At 45.3% G+C, this 12,763-nt stretch overlaps 1 protein-coding gene across 3 annotated transcripts in view; it reads left to right on the top strand.

The window, feature by feature from the left end:
* The window catches only part of C6H10orf90 (chromosome 6 C10orf90 homolog), a 206,919-nt gene that overhangs the window by 168,500 nt on the left and 25,656 nt on the right, over positions 1-12,763 (top strand). The window lies entirely within an intron of this gene.

The raw sequence follows: 12,763 nt of genomic DNA, 5'->3' as shown, positions 1-12,763 counted from the left end.
GGGCGGGTCCTGCCCAAGTCAGACCCCGCTAGGGATGAGTTGGGATTGAATCATCAGGATCCCTTAGGAGGTCAACACCCAGAGACGTCTTCTCTGGCCCACCTGAAGCCCTCCAGATCTGGGCAGGGTGGGCTCTGCTTTGCTTGTTGGGAAACCCCATGCGTTGCTGATTCTCACAGCATTCTCTTCCCCAATGCCAGGGCATCCCCATGTGACCCTAGAGCTTGTCCCACCGTGACTGGACTTTTCTGAGAAATTCCAAATGTTTCTATGCATGGGTTGACTTTGGAAGACTGTCTGTGTTTGTTGCTCCTCGGTGCCTGGGGTTCAGTGGAGGTTTGGCACGAGTCTCACCACGTGCTCCTCTCCCCCTTCCCCCACCCTAGTGCAGATATTTGTGCCCAGCTGAATCTAACTGACGTGGTCAGGGCACCTTTGCTGGTGAGGAAGGTTAAAGGAAAGGTGCAGATGGGCAGGGGCTGGTGCTGCCCCCTTCAGCCCCGTTTTGGCATTTGAAGTTCCCCTGAGGGTCTCGGGTCTTCTCCAGCCTCTGCACGTGCACCACCTCCTTCTCTCTCACCTGCTCCCAGCAGAAAAGCCCCTGCCTTGATACGAGGTGGGAGTGGCACATTCAAGGGACAGACAGAGGCCAGGGGAGCTTGAGAGCAGACACCCCCCCCAGAGCTCCCACAGGCCCAGGAAGATGGCCCAGTTTACCCCACCCAAAGGACAGCCCTTGTCCCACCATGTGAGATCACTGCAAAAGCCAACCCACACTGGCCTTCACCCAGTAAGTCTGGCAAAACGGGCAGGAAATAGCAGACTCTGGGCATGGGGCTGGGACATGGTGAAGGACTGAGCAAACTGTCTGCCTGCCTCTCTGTGTCTCCTTGTGTGTATATCTTTTTCCTAGATTTGAAACAAAAGACAGTCTATCTATATCACTTAAGGGTCATATTTTTAGGGTTGTGCCTTAGATATGGGCTATCTTAGGGTTGAGTAAACTACAACAAAGGCTCACCTTTGCACCTTGCATTATTCTTTTTGAGTTTTCACATTCTCCCATTCCCTCCACACGGAGCAGAATGGTTATTATCCCTTTGTAGAGATGAGTAACTTGAGGCCAGATGGGCTGGGTGACCTGAGCACAGTCACACAGTTAATGGGAGGCAGAATTAGGCAGAAGTAGATCCCAGATCTCTGGGTGTATATTCCAAATTCTTTACGTCATTTGTACTTTAATTGCCTTCTGTCTTTCTGAAATGACATCACATTGCACACTTGGCCATCCTGGGAGAATTTGTGCCATGCTCTCTCTGATGGATCGTACAGGTGCCTTGTCAACGGAGCTGACCTTGGTGGGATTCTGAGTAGCTGATGACCTGTGTCTACTCACCAACAGATTGCTGGAAACTGTAAACTGTGCTGAGATGCAGCGGGATGTTTTAATAAATACAGTGCAGGATTTTATAAACATGTCTATGCCATTTCTGGTGAATCAACAAATACAGAGATAGTGAGTCATATTATAGAGTTACTGAGAAGTGACTTTCAGCTATATGAAAAACCATTACTCTGTGTTTTTTTAAAACCTATCAAGAATGACCATTTTTAAAAACATTCAAGTTTGAACTAATTTTAGACTTACAGAAACGGTGTGAAAATAGTACAAGGAGTTTTCTTGTGCCACTTACCCTGCTTCCTCTAATGCTAACATGTAGGATGTTAACACTGACTATTTTAATCATTTTTCTTAAACAAATCAACAAGTACCAGTGCAATCTAAAGAGCAGATGCCTGAAAACTCACTCTTTAAAGGGTACTGCCCTCACTCTACAGCTTGATCCAGAAGATTTCTTTGAAAGCCATCAGAATGAGAAACAAAGATGGCTCAAAGCATGCAGGAACTGGATAGAACCAGAGGCTGTGAGACGTGGTGACTTACCTTCCTAAGAGAAGCTTTGGGAAAGCTTGATTGGGATGTTTGTTTTCATTGGGCATTTAAACCTCTAATCAACTATCTTTTTTTCCTACTGTTTCAAAGTTAAGAATAAGTTGGATATTCTGACCAAAAAAAAAGGGAGGGATGGGTGAAAAAAAGTGCGCATTCTACAGTCATTCTGTCTAATTTACAGCCAATGGTGCAAGTTTATATAAAACAACGCTCAGCTGCGTTAACTGACTATTTAAAATCGTCAGAAGGAAGTATTTCCTCCCCTGGTCAACATGAGACAACTAGAAAGAATGAAAGTACGTGAGACCTCTCCCCTTTCCCCAGGCTTGTATATTAGCCATCAGTGCAGAAAAAGATTGTATTTTTAGTGATTTTGCCTTCTCCACATTGTTCTAAAATGATGAGTTTCAGTAAGACAGTAATAAGTTTATTTTCACAAAGAAATCCCTCCCCTCTTTAGGGCATAAGGGAAATGCTTTTACTAGATGCAAATACTGTAGCATTTACAAAACAGTTAAACATATTTCCATTTTTCTGTACCTAAGTGGTCTCTCAGGGCAAGCCCATAAACTAAATACATTTTGTTTCTTATGAATTACTCTCAGGGACAAGAAATAAATAACTCAGGAAGTCCACATTAAATGGGAGTGATCGGAAAGCAGAGCATTTGTCTGCTATGACACCACGTGTTTATCTCATTGGGAGATGGTGGCCTTTTGGGGAGGGAACGGGCAATGAGAGGACATGAAATGTACAAGCCTCATAATCCTAGGAGATGCAGGCAATGAAAACCCACAGGCTTCGGCGTCTTATTCTCTGCGTCTTGACTGAGGTCTGGCCGGCCCCGAGTCAGGCTCTTTGGCTGCTGGGTTTATTCTTCATTCCTGTTTTCACGTGGCATGTGCTTCTCTTCAGAGGCCCTGGGGAGTCTCTCCAGTTCTGATTTTCAAAAATAGCTCTTCAAAGGGCGCAACATTCTTAGAAGGAGATGCATATGGGGCCACGTGTTTCCCATTGAGTTTGGGTTGACATGATTGAGGTTTGTAAAAAGGGTCTGAGAAAACCAGAAAAATGATGTCAGCCAGGAGAGGAAGTGTTTGCAGCGGTCCCAACAGTCCTGAGAAGCAGAGCCCAGAGCCTTTTCCATGGGAATCCTACAGCCTTGGAATTCACTTCCTTTTCTGACATGGAGTCCTCGGGGGTATTTATATCTTCCCAAAATGGGGTTTCCAGATCTTGTAATGGAAATGAGGGTGTGACTGGGGTTGGAGGGAGGGACAGGACTGACTGAGAGAGGCAGGAAGTAGAGGTATTGTGTGTCGGGCAAGCGTGTCTCCTTCCTGGCCCCAACGCCACAAAGCACCAAAACAGGGGATTCCTTACAGCTATGTCCTGAACACTGCATGCAAGTTGACTGTGTACTGGAAAACATACTGAGAAAGGGGATTCTGCAATCAGAGTCCTCAGCAGTATTAAGAAATCCCTAATTTTGTATCGCACACTTTAGGCCCAGTCTTTGATCGTGTATGTTAAGCACTTCGTATTGGCTCTTTAATTTTGTTCATTTCCTTCACAGCTCAGCAAGCAATCAACCAGTTTCTGTCTTAAGTCCGGTGACCATTGAGTTAAGGTTAAAAGTTTACTGCTTCTGGCACCTAATGATTTCCATCTTCATCTTCGTTGTACTAAATGAGCCCCAAGCAGGTTCACGTGCCCATTTTCTACTCATTTTTGTAAAAAGGGAGGAATGCAGTATATATTCAAATTATTTCCAGGAAACAAGCCATCCAAGCAACAATGACAGCTATGCTAACGTTGAAGGCAGTACCGCGACCTGGAGGCTTATGTGTGTAGCCAGTATGCCAACATTCCCATCAAAGTATGGAAGCTGTCGTGGGCGTTGTTCTTAAATGCAGGAAAGTCGGGATCTGCCTGTGTGTGGGCTGCCCAGGGGTTTACACCAGATCAGCTGAAGGGGATTAAGGCCTTAATCTGGCCTTCCTCTAGTCTTGTTGAACCCTCCTCACTGACTTAGCTGGAGGCCTCCCTGAACTGCCTGGAAGTGTTCGTATTATCAGAGATACTGACACATTTTGGGTTTTGCTGCCCTTTGGCTTTCAAAATGGTCTTTTCTGCATCACTTTGACACATTTATTAGCTAGAAGACTCTGCTGGGCTCTGTCAGCTAGCTCCCACACGTCAGATTCTTTCGTTGTCTGGTCATTTGGACTTCTCGGGACAGGTGACAACACTCTCAGTTCAGTGCCAGAGTCAGAATTGAGGCATCCACCCCTGATCTGCCGGAATGCAAATCCAAGTGGCGCGCGTCCATTCAGCAGGGCCTGAGCCCTCGTCCTCAGATCTGCGCTTTTTGCCCTCGGCTTGCTTACTGACAGAGGACAAGAGGCCGATGATGCAGGCAAGGTCTGCAGGCCATCTTGTGAGCCCACTAAAGCAGATTCCCGGTGGGAGGATTTCTGGCCAAAAGGTAGCCTCTTATGAGGTTTTGTGGGGCACTGCCAAAGGTCCCTTGTTTTGCAAGCTGCACTGAAAGTCTCTTTCTTATTTATTTTTATTTTTATTTTTTGGTGAGGAAGAGTCTCCCTGAGCTAACACCTGTTGCCAATCTTCCTCTTTTTGCTTGAGGAAGATTAGCCCTGAGCTAACATCTGTGCCAGTCTTCCTCTATTTTGTATGTGGGATGCCACCACAGCCTGGCTGACGAGTGGTGTAGGTCCGTGTCTGGGATTCGAACCCACAAACCCTGGCCAGCTGAAGCAGAGTGCACCAAACTTCACCATTACGCCATGCGGCTGCCCCAAAAGTCTGTTTCCTTTAATAGGAAACTTAAGCCCATTTGCATTTATTGATATGACTGATGTTTGGTGCCAGCTTTGTTATAATTTTATAATTACTTGTATTTTGTTATATTTGCTATATTTCTCCATCTCTAAGATACATATTTTTTGCTTTTTTATTTATAATTTTTTTGGGTATTTAACAAGGTTTGTATCTTTGTTCTAGGGGTTATATCATTTGTACTTACACCTCTTTAAATGTCCTTAGTCCCTAGTCTGAGAGTAGCTGAAGGGCCAGGAGAGGCTGGGAAACCACAAGGCTGAACTGGGCGTCTTCAGGACTGTTCTTTCACGTTCTTGTTCTCTTTATGGGCACGTGGCAGGACTGCACATCCCTCCACTTGGACGTTATGCTCTGGCCAATGAAACTCTGAGTGACTGGAGGGCTTGAGAGTGGAAGCCCTGACAGGCCAATGCAGGCTGTCTGTGTTCCATTCTCCCAGCCTCAGTGGTCACGGAAGTGGGTGTGTAGATGGAGCCCTCTGTCAGCCTTCCTGAGCACTGTGATGAGCAGAGCCCCTGGGGCTGGCACTGGGCTTGTCACTGGTGCAGTGCCAACCTGGGAATTGGTTCCAATGCAGATTCTGATCCAGTAGGTCAGAGGTGGGGTCTGAGATTCTGTGTTCCCAGGTATTGTCGGTGCTGGTGTTTGCAGACCACGTTTTTATTAGCAAGGTGCTGAGCTACAAAAATTTGTTTTTGTTCTTTGTTTCTTTACTGCATTATAACCTAACTTAGTGGTTCTCAGTGTGGTTCCAGAACAGCAGCCTCAGTACCACCTGGGAACACAGAAATGCACATTTCTGGGCCCCACTCTGGGTCTACTGAGCTGGAAACTCTGGAACTGGCCCCCGATTCTGGGTTTTAAGAAGCCTTCCATATGATCTGATGCATGCTGCCACCAACCTAGCCAATCCAGACCCACAGCTTGAGAGATGGGGGTTATATCAGTTAGGACTTGTGTTTAGTTTTGAGTAACTCCACATCCAAAATGCAATGGCTTGAAAATGTAAGCGTTTATTTTTGTTGTAAAAGAAATCCAGAGGTGGGCAGTCTGGGGCAGGTATAGCAGCCCCGCAATGTCACCAACAACCCAGGCCTCTGGCTTTCTGCTCCACTTTCCTTCAGGTGTGACCCTCACAATTATGCTCATAGGACAGTTGCCAGGACTCTGGCCATCACATCCAGATCCACAGTGAATAGCAGCTAGAACATCCCCTTTTAAGACTTTCCCAGAAGGTCTCCCAGACAACTTCTAATATCTCACTTGCCGGAACAGTAGCCTATGACATCAAAATGTTGGTTTTAGCTGAGCCCATTGCCATCTTGAACAAAATAAGGATTCTCTAAGAAAAAAAGACAAGATTAGATATTGGGTAGGCAACTAGCCATGTCTGCCACAGAAATGGTGGGGACTTAAAGTCTCACTGATGATGAATAAAGGGCATGGAGAGAGTAGCATTTTGTGAGCAGGAAGAGTTAGTGGGTGTAGTTAGAGAGTAGAAGGTTTTAATTTAGCTCAGAAGAGAAGCAGCTCTGGGTGTGGATACGAGAGCTGGCCCTGAACAGCATTTTACTCCACAGGAGCCTTGACGGAGATTCTTCACTGCTGCTCCCTTTGACACCTGGCAGATCAGCTTGATTTTTTTTTTTAGTCAGTTTTTAACACGCGGCATTACCTGCTTGTTGATTGTCAGAGCACCAGGGAAAGCAAGAGGCGAGATGAAAGCCGGCCAGAATTATCAAGCAAAATGGAAAGAGTGGCCTTCGAGAGCAATAGACCTTCCCAAACAATAGTACATTCATGAGCCTGAGCTTTTGGGTATCACTGGTGTGGAAGAGGTGATCCTGTCTGCTTATAAGCTGTGTTCAAAATGGAAATGAAGGAAATAAAGGGGAAATGTCATGTATTGCTCCACTAGAAATGTGCCATACCTCCCAGAGAAAACCGCTGTGAACATTTTGATGAGTCATAGATTGTCAGAGATTTAAATTCTTTTAGATACTTTCCTATAATTCAAATTTGACAGTGATCATTTCTAGCTTTTATAATTTAGAAAAGTTTTTTAAAGGAACTATGCCTTAATGAAAAAATTATCACCTCAAATGCTCACTTTTGGAAACTTGAGCAATAAGTTTTGAGAAAAGCTTAAAATGTTCTTTTTCTACGCTTCAGGAATCTGAGTCATGCTTTGGGATAAAGGATTACGGGAAAACCAATAACCTGGGACTCTGTTTCCCGAGTGTAAGGTAGAAAGGTGTGATCTAATAATTAACTGGAGCTTGTGTCTCTTGATCATCACTTGCAGTGTCGTCAAGGTAATCACGTTGTCAGAAAACAGACGTGCATCTGTGTGCGTGCGCATGTACGTGTTTTGTTTCTGCCTTCCAAATACTTTTTGTATGTTTTGAAATTTTTGTTCATCAGTCTTAAGACCTCTAGGATTACTAGATAATTGGAAAAACAGCTTTGCCTAGTTTTCCAGGGTCATTTCTAGATCTTCTCTGGGGGAGGAGGGATGATATGTGTTCCTCTGTAGCGACTGCATGTCTGAGCCTTCACTGTAAACGAGAGTTGCATGCACATTTCCCCACGTGGTGTCTTGAAACTTGACCCAAGGACAACCATAATGAATATACTGTGTTTTTTCCTTTTTCTCTGAATACATGGAGTTCTTCTGGTCCCTGGGCTTGCATATTTGTGTCCGAACACCATACTCACATCTTAACAACAGTTCTCCCCTCCCCCACCATCTGCCCGGGGTCCCTAAAAGGGAAGGCTCTTTTCGCAGATCAATAGCTCCTGCCACTGCTTTTTACAAGTCAGTTTTAGTTCTTGGTCATCACCCCTGTCCCCCCTTAAGTCCACTTCTTTAGCGAGAGACAGGGTTCTGATGTCTGGCGCGCATAGCAGAAGAGACCTGTTTACTGTCTAGAAAGTGCTGGCATTGGCAGGAAGTCTCGTTTCCTGGAAAGGCAAGGACTCACTTGGGGGTTTCCCCTGACCCAGCTGTCGTCATCCTTGCCGCCTGACTTGCAGGTTGCAGTCTCTTCTTGGTGCCCCCATTTCTTCTCTCTCTTTCCTCTCCCCAAAGGCGCCAGCTCCGGCTCTGCTCTTGCTGTGTGGATTGGCTCTGGGACTTGCGGGTTCCCAACACAGCTTGCTACTCCCCATCCCCTACTCCCCATCCCCGCTGCCCAGAGCTGTTTATCCCATTTGCTGCCTGTCCTTCCTCCCTCCCTCCTTTCGGACTCCCTTCCTGGGCTGCAACATCTCTATATAGAAATTTAACAGAAATATGCTGAAACAATTACCCCCTGATTTTAAACAGAGGTCTGGATTGAGTGGGATGCAAGGTGCCAAATGGAGACCCATTTCCACGTGAGGAAATCAAGTTTTAACCTGCAGCCACAAGGTGAGGCCTTGGCCAGTAACAAAGCGGAGAAAACACCTGCCAGCCTCGTCTATCGTGCAACACTTGTTCTTTGCTTTCTCCCTCGGTGGTTTCTCTTGGGGCCAGCAACTAACTCGACTTTCTTTTACTTCCTCCTCCATGTATTGTAATTGGAGTTAGTCTCAGGTTTTCTCTTTCCTGAGAAAGGAAAAAAATAAAGCCAACAGCACTTGGTAGAGAAGTTGTGTGCGTATTGAGTGTCAGGATTACTGCTTCTTCCTTTGTCTGTGGTGGTCTCTTTGTCCACGAGTTAGCATGTGTCTTGCAAAGAATGCCCTGCCTTTCCCCTCGGCAGCAGCCTCTGCTGCCCCCCGTGCCAAAGCTGGGGACAGCAAGTCCTGCCTAAAGTCAGGAGGGGCTGCGATTCACCCCCACGTGCCATTCAGAGTGGCTTGCCATTTGATTGACACACGTCTTATCAAGCTCACTTCTTTGGCTTCCGTTTAGATGCTGTAGTTATGGGATTTGCTGGAGGAGAGCCCACGGGTGAGGCAGGAAGGTGAGACAGGTAAACTATACATAAAATGCAGACACAAGAGCTTTAAAAAGGTCACCATGGGTGGAGGGCAGTCTTGGGCTACTTCAGGCGGTGGCAAAGAGCAGTAGACCTTTAGGAGATCCTGAAGCCTGCCCTGTAGTTGAATTTAGAAACTGATGTTTGTATTGATGACTCAGAAACATTGACACAAGCTTCAGGTACTGTATTTCAAAGATACAGTCTGTAAGATGGTCCAGCTATTGAGGGGAGAAAATATCACCACAAGGAACATTAAAATGTGGGAGAAAATGTGTGCCTTGGATTCAGGGAAGCCTGCTTTGTTCAGAAACGTCTCTTTGGTTGATTGGTTGGTTTCAGTCTATTTTAAGAAGGCAGGAAAGTGTGCAGAGCTGAGATTCAACCGCTTAGAGGATCTTTCTAGAGAGCTGAAGATTCACCTTCAACACCGAAATACTTGTAACAAATTTTAAAATAATTGGGAGGTAAATGATTCTAAAGTGTGTTCTATACGTGATTTACCTGCCTCAGGCTGTTAAATGTCCCCAAACAGCTATGCTGGGCTTGTGGGTCTACATTTCATGGTTTCCTTGCTCTTCCTTTGCAATTTCACTGACAGTGTCTGGCTGCCGTGCTGGTCCCTCTCCTCAGCAACCACTCTCCACTGTCTAATTTCCTATTGTGAGCCAAATTGCCACAGTTAGTAGAATTGTGTGCCATCTAAGAACACAAAAGATTATTTATCACCTTAATATTTGGAAAGAAGCAGTAAAGTATCTTTTTCTGTCACATTGGTCCATTATGACATTTTCTGGCCTATGGAGGTAAAATGTCTTGGGGAAGTGGTGCCGCCTTCTCATTTTGTGCAAAGGGCCTGCATAAGCTGGTGGTGCCCTTGGTTGGCCCAGATCTGTGTCCCTTCTCAACTGGTCTTGACGCTGTGTCGACGAGGTCCCTGCTCTCCCATCCTTGCCCTGCACTTGGTCAGTTCAGGGCCCACCTTGCGGAGAAGTGTCCTGTCCTAACTTATCCCTAAGGCCTGCAGCTGGACACAGTGAGGTCAGGAACAGAAAATCCAGAGCAGCCCCCTCCCCTGATCCTATTCCTGCCAGCCAGCTCTGCATGGTGCCCTGACTGTGTCTGCCCTTGTTTTCAGGACTCATTCACAGCTTACCACTATCTTCCCCAGAATCACATCCCATCAACTCTCGGGGAAGCTATGGCCCAGCCGGTCTGCTGAACTCTCTTCTCCTGAAAGCTTTTGTCTAACAGATGTAATGATGTCTTTACCTTAAAACAGCTAGCTTTGTGCTTACTATTCAGATTTTTGGTATTAAAAATAATGTTTGTGGGTACCTACATAGGTAGGAAAATTATAGACAAAGCAATGAATTGAGTAAAATGAAATTCAAGTAAGCGGTTCCATCTGGGTGAGTGTGATCCAGAAGGGGCTCAGAGATGATGTCTGAAGCCCAGGGAGTGTTCTGCTTCTTAATATAGGAGGGTTCATGGACGCTCTGATTAATATCTTTAAATAATAAATATAATACATTTCACAATAAAATGATCTTGAGAAGAGCATAAATGGGCACTGTGAAATGGTCCAAGGAGCTCTTCTCTGAGTCAGGGGGGTGAGTTTAAGAGAAGAAATTTGTGACTGTTGCGCAGGATCTTTTTGCTGGTTTTCGCTCACCTCCTAGTGCATAGTTCGGTTCTGGATAGGTGAGTTTGCTGTATAGTTGAGCTATAGAATATCAACCAACAGAGTGACGCTTTTTAAAAAAGGGAATAGAGGGACTGTCACTATTTAAAGGAAGCCTGCAGAGCCCCAGCCCCTCCAGTGACAGGCTCAGGAAGCAGGCTTTGAGTTTCAGTCCAAGAAATGGAAATGTCTGGCACAGGCTGCTTCTTGATTGACACATCTCTTTAGATGCACAGAGCCTGCGGTGGCAATGGGTCTTCACCGAGGTGATGTGGTTTAAAATTTGAATAGAGAACTCTTAAGTCCAACCTCACGCAGAGCATATGGGAAAACAAGAGGATGCCTTCTGCCTTTCCTGGAGAAGGCCTGCCTGAGGCTCATCTCATGGCTGCCGATTGTACTTTTCAGAACCCACAAAAAGAGATCTGATCAATAAGTTGTCAGAAAAGTCCGCCTTTGGCTGCATGTTTTTCTTTTCTTTGGTACACCAACTACGTTCTACTTTCTGGGAGTTGTTTTAACTCTTTCAAGTCACCAGTGGATCGTCCGATTTGCAAAGAATCGTTCACACAGGAGTTTACATTAAACTAGATAGATAATTGATAGGTGAGTAGGTAGGTGAGTAGATAGATAGATAGTTAGATCTCCATGAGTCCGTAAATAAATACATTAAAGAGCCTAACACTGAGATGGAACTAGCAGATCGAGACTACATCACTGATAATTAATTTGATTTTTGATTTTTTTTTTTTAATTCCCCCAAAGCCCCAGTAGGTAGTTGTATGTCATAGCTGCACATCCTTCTAGTTGCTGTATGTGGGACGCGGCCTCAGCATGGCCGGAGAAACAGTGCTTCGGTGCGCGCCCGGGATCCGAATCTGGGACAGCAGCGGAGCGCATGCACTTAACCACTAAGCCACGGGGCCGGCCCTGATTTTTGATTCTTTAAGACAGCTTCTAACAAAAGGAAGCAACATATAAAGAAAGAGCTATTTTAGGACGTTTTTGCTTGTAATATTTTATACTTAAACAGAATTAACAGTTTTTGAAATAAAAGTTTAGAAAGATTTTTCTGTACAAATTAGCAAAGCTCAACTTTACCATAGGCAGCCCATCCCCTCTCCAAATGAAAGAACTAAGAACACGTGCCATTTTTTTAGGACTCTCTGTGTATCAAGCCTTGGAACCCAGTAGGCATGTTACCTACATTTTGTTTGTTCATAAGAACATGGAAAGCTGAGTTTACCCCCTTGCTGACTCACCCGCCTCATATCCCACAGGCGGGATGCACATTGAGGAGACTCTGTGTTTTGTGTCTTCCCACTGGCCTCCACGGCCTCACCACACTCAACCTGTTCCCATTGGCTGGGATGCCAGGACTCGGGGACACAGGGGCTGGAACGAATTGCGGACAACTGAGACATTTTAAGAGAGGTCACCATTCTAATTAGTGCCAGGTAGTCATGGGCGCATTTCCTTTTTGTGTATAAGACATTTGAGAAAACATAGCGAGAATCATCTAAGAATCTTTATTACTCCAGTGGTTCTCAGGACTTTTTTTCTTCCCCGGTTCACAGGAGGTTTGGACACATCCCACTGGCAGCCTGGCTCTCTCCCAGGTGGGGCCCTTCCACTTAGTGACATCAGCATAGGGAGGAGATGACACCTGTTGAAGGGTCACTGCCTTATTTAAAATGAATAACTTTTAAAAATTTATAGAGTATTCCAAAAGAAAAAAGAAAATAAAGCAAAAAGAAAAAGTATAAAACAGGCAAACACTGAGAAGAAAGTCTCTGTCCCACCCCTAGTTGCTGTCCTGCATTCCCCTCTCCCAAGGTTTCCAGCGTCTTCTGGGTCCTTCCAGATATATTCTGAGCATAGAAGCATTTACTGGGGAAGCAGACCTGACACACTCTCCCACATTTTGCTTTGTTCACTTGAAAGCGTATCTTAGAGATTATTCCACGTCTACACAGAGCATCTGCCTCATTTCTTTTTCACTGCTGCAAAGCACAGAGGTACCGGATGTACAGTAATTGACTCACTAGTCCCCTACGGAAGGGCAGAACGTGGTTTCCAGACTTTTGATGTTGCAGTGTGGCAACAAGCAACATGTTGTACATGGTTTGATCCACTGCTGTATTAGAGGTGTACACCTGATTGATTACCTCCTACCTCTGTACTTCCCATAGCAGTTAACCTGGCATCAATGTTTCTGCAATAATAACTGATATTTATTAAACGCTTACTGTGTAGCAGGTACCATGCTAAACACCTTACGTGGATCATTCTTTCATT

This window comes from Ceratotherium simum, chromosome 6 (assembly GCF_057802395.1).
Source record: "Ceratotherium simum simum isolate JZ-2026a chromosome 6, ASM5780239v1, whole genome shotgun sequence".
In the NCBI taxonomy this organism is placed as follows: Eukaryota; Metazoa; Chordata; class Mammalia; order Perissodactyla; family Rhinocerotidae; genus Ceratotherium; species Ceratotherium simum.
The sequence above is the reverse complement of the archived record's forward strand: the minus strand, read 5'-3'. Positions and strand labels throughout refer to the sequence as shown.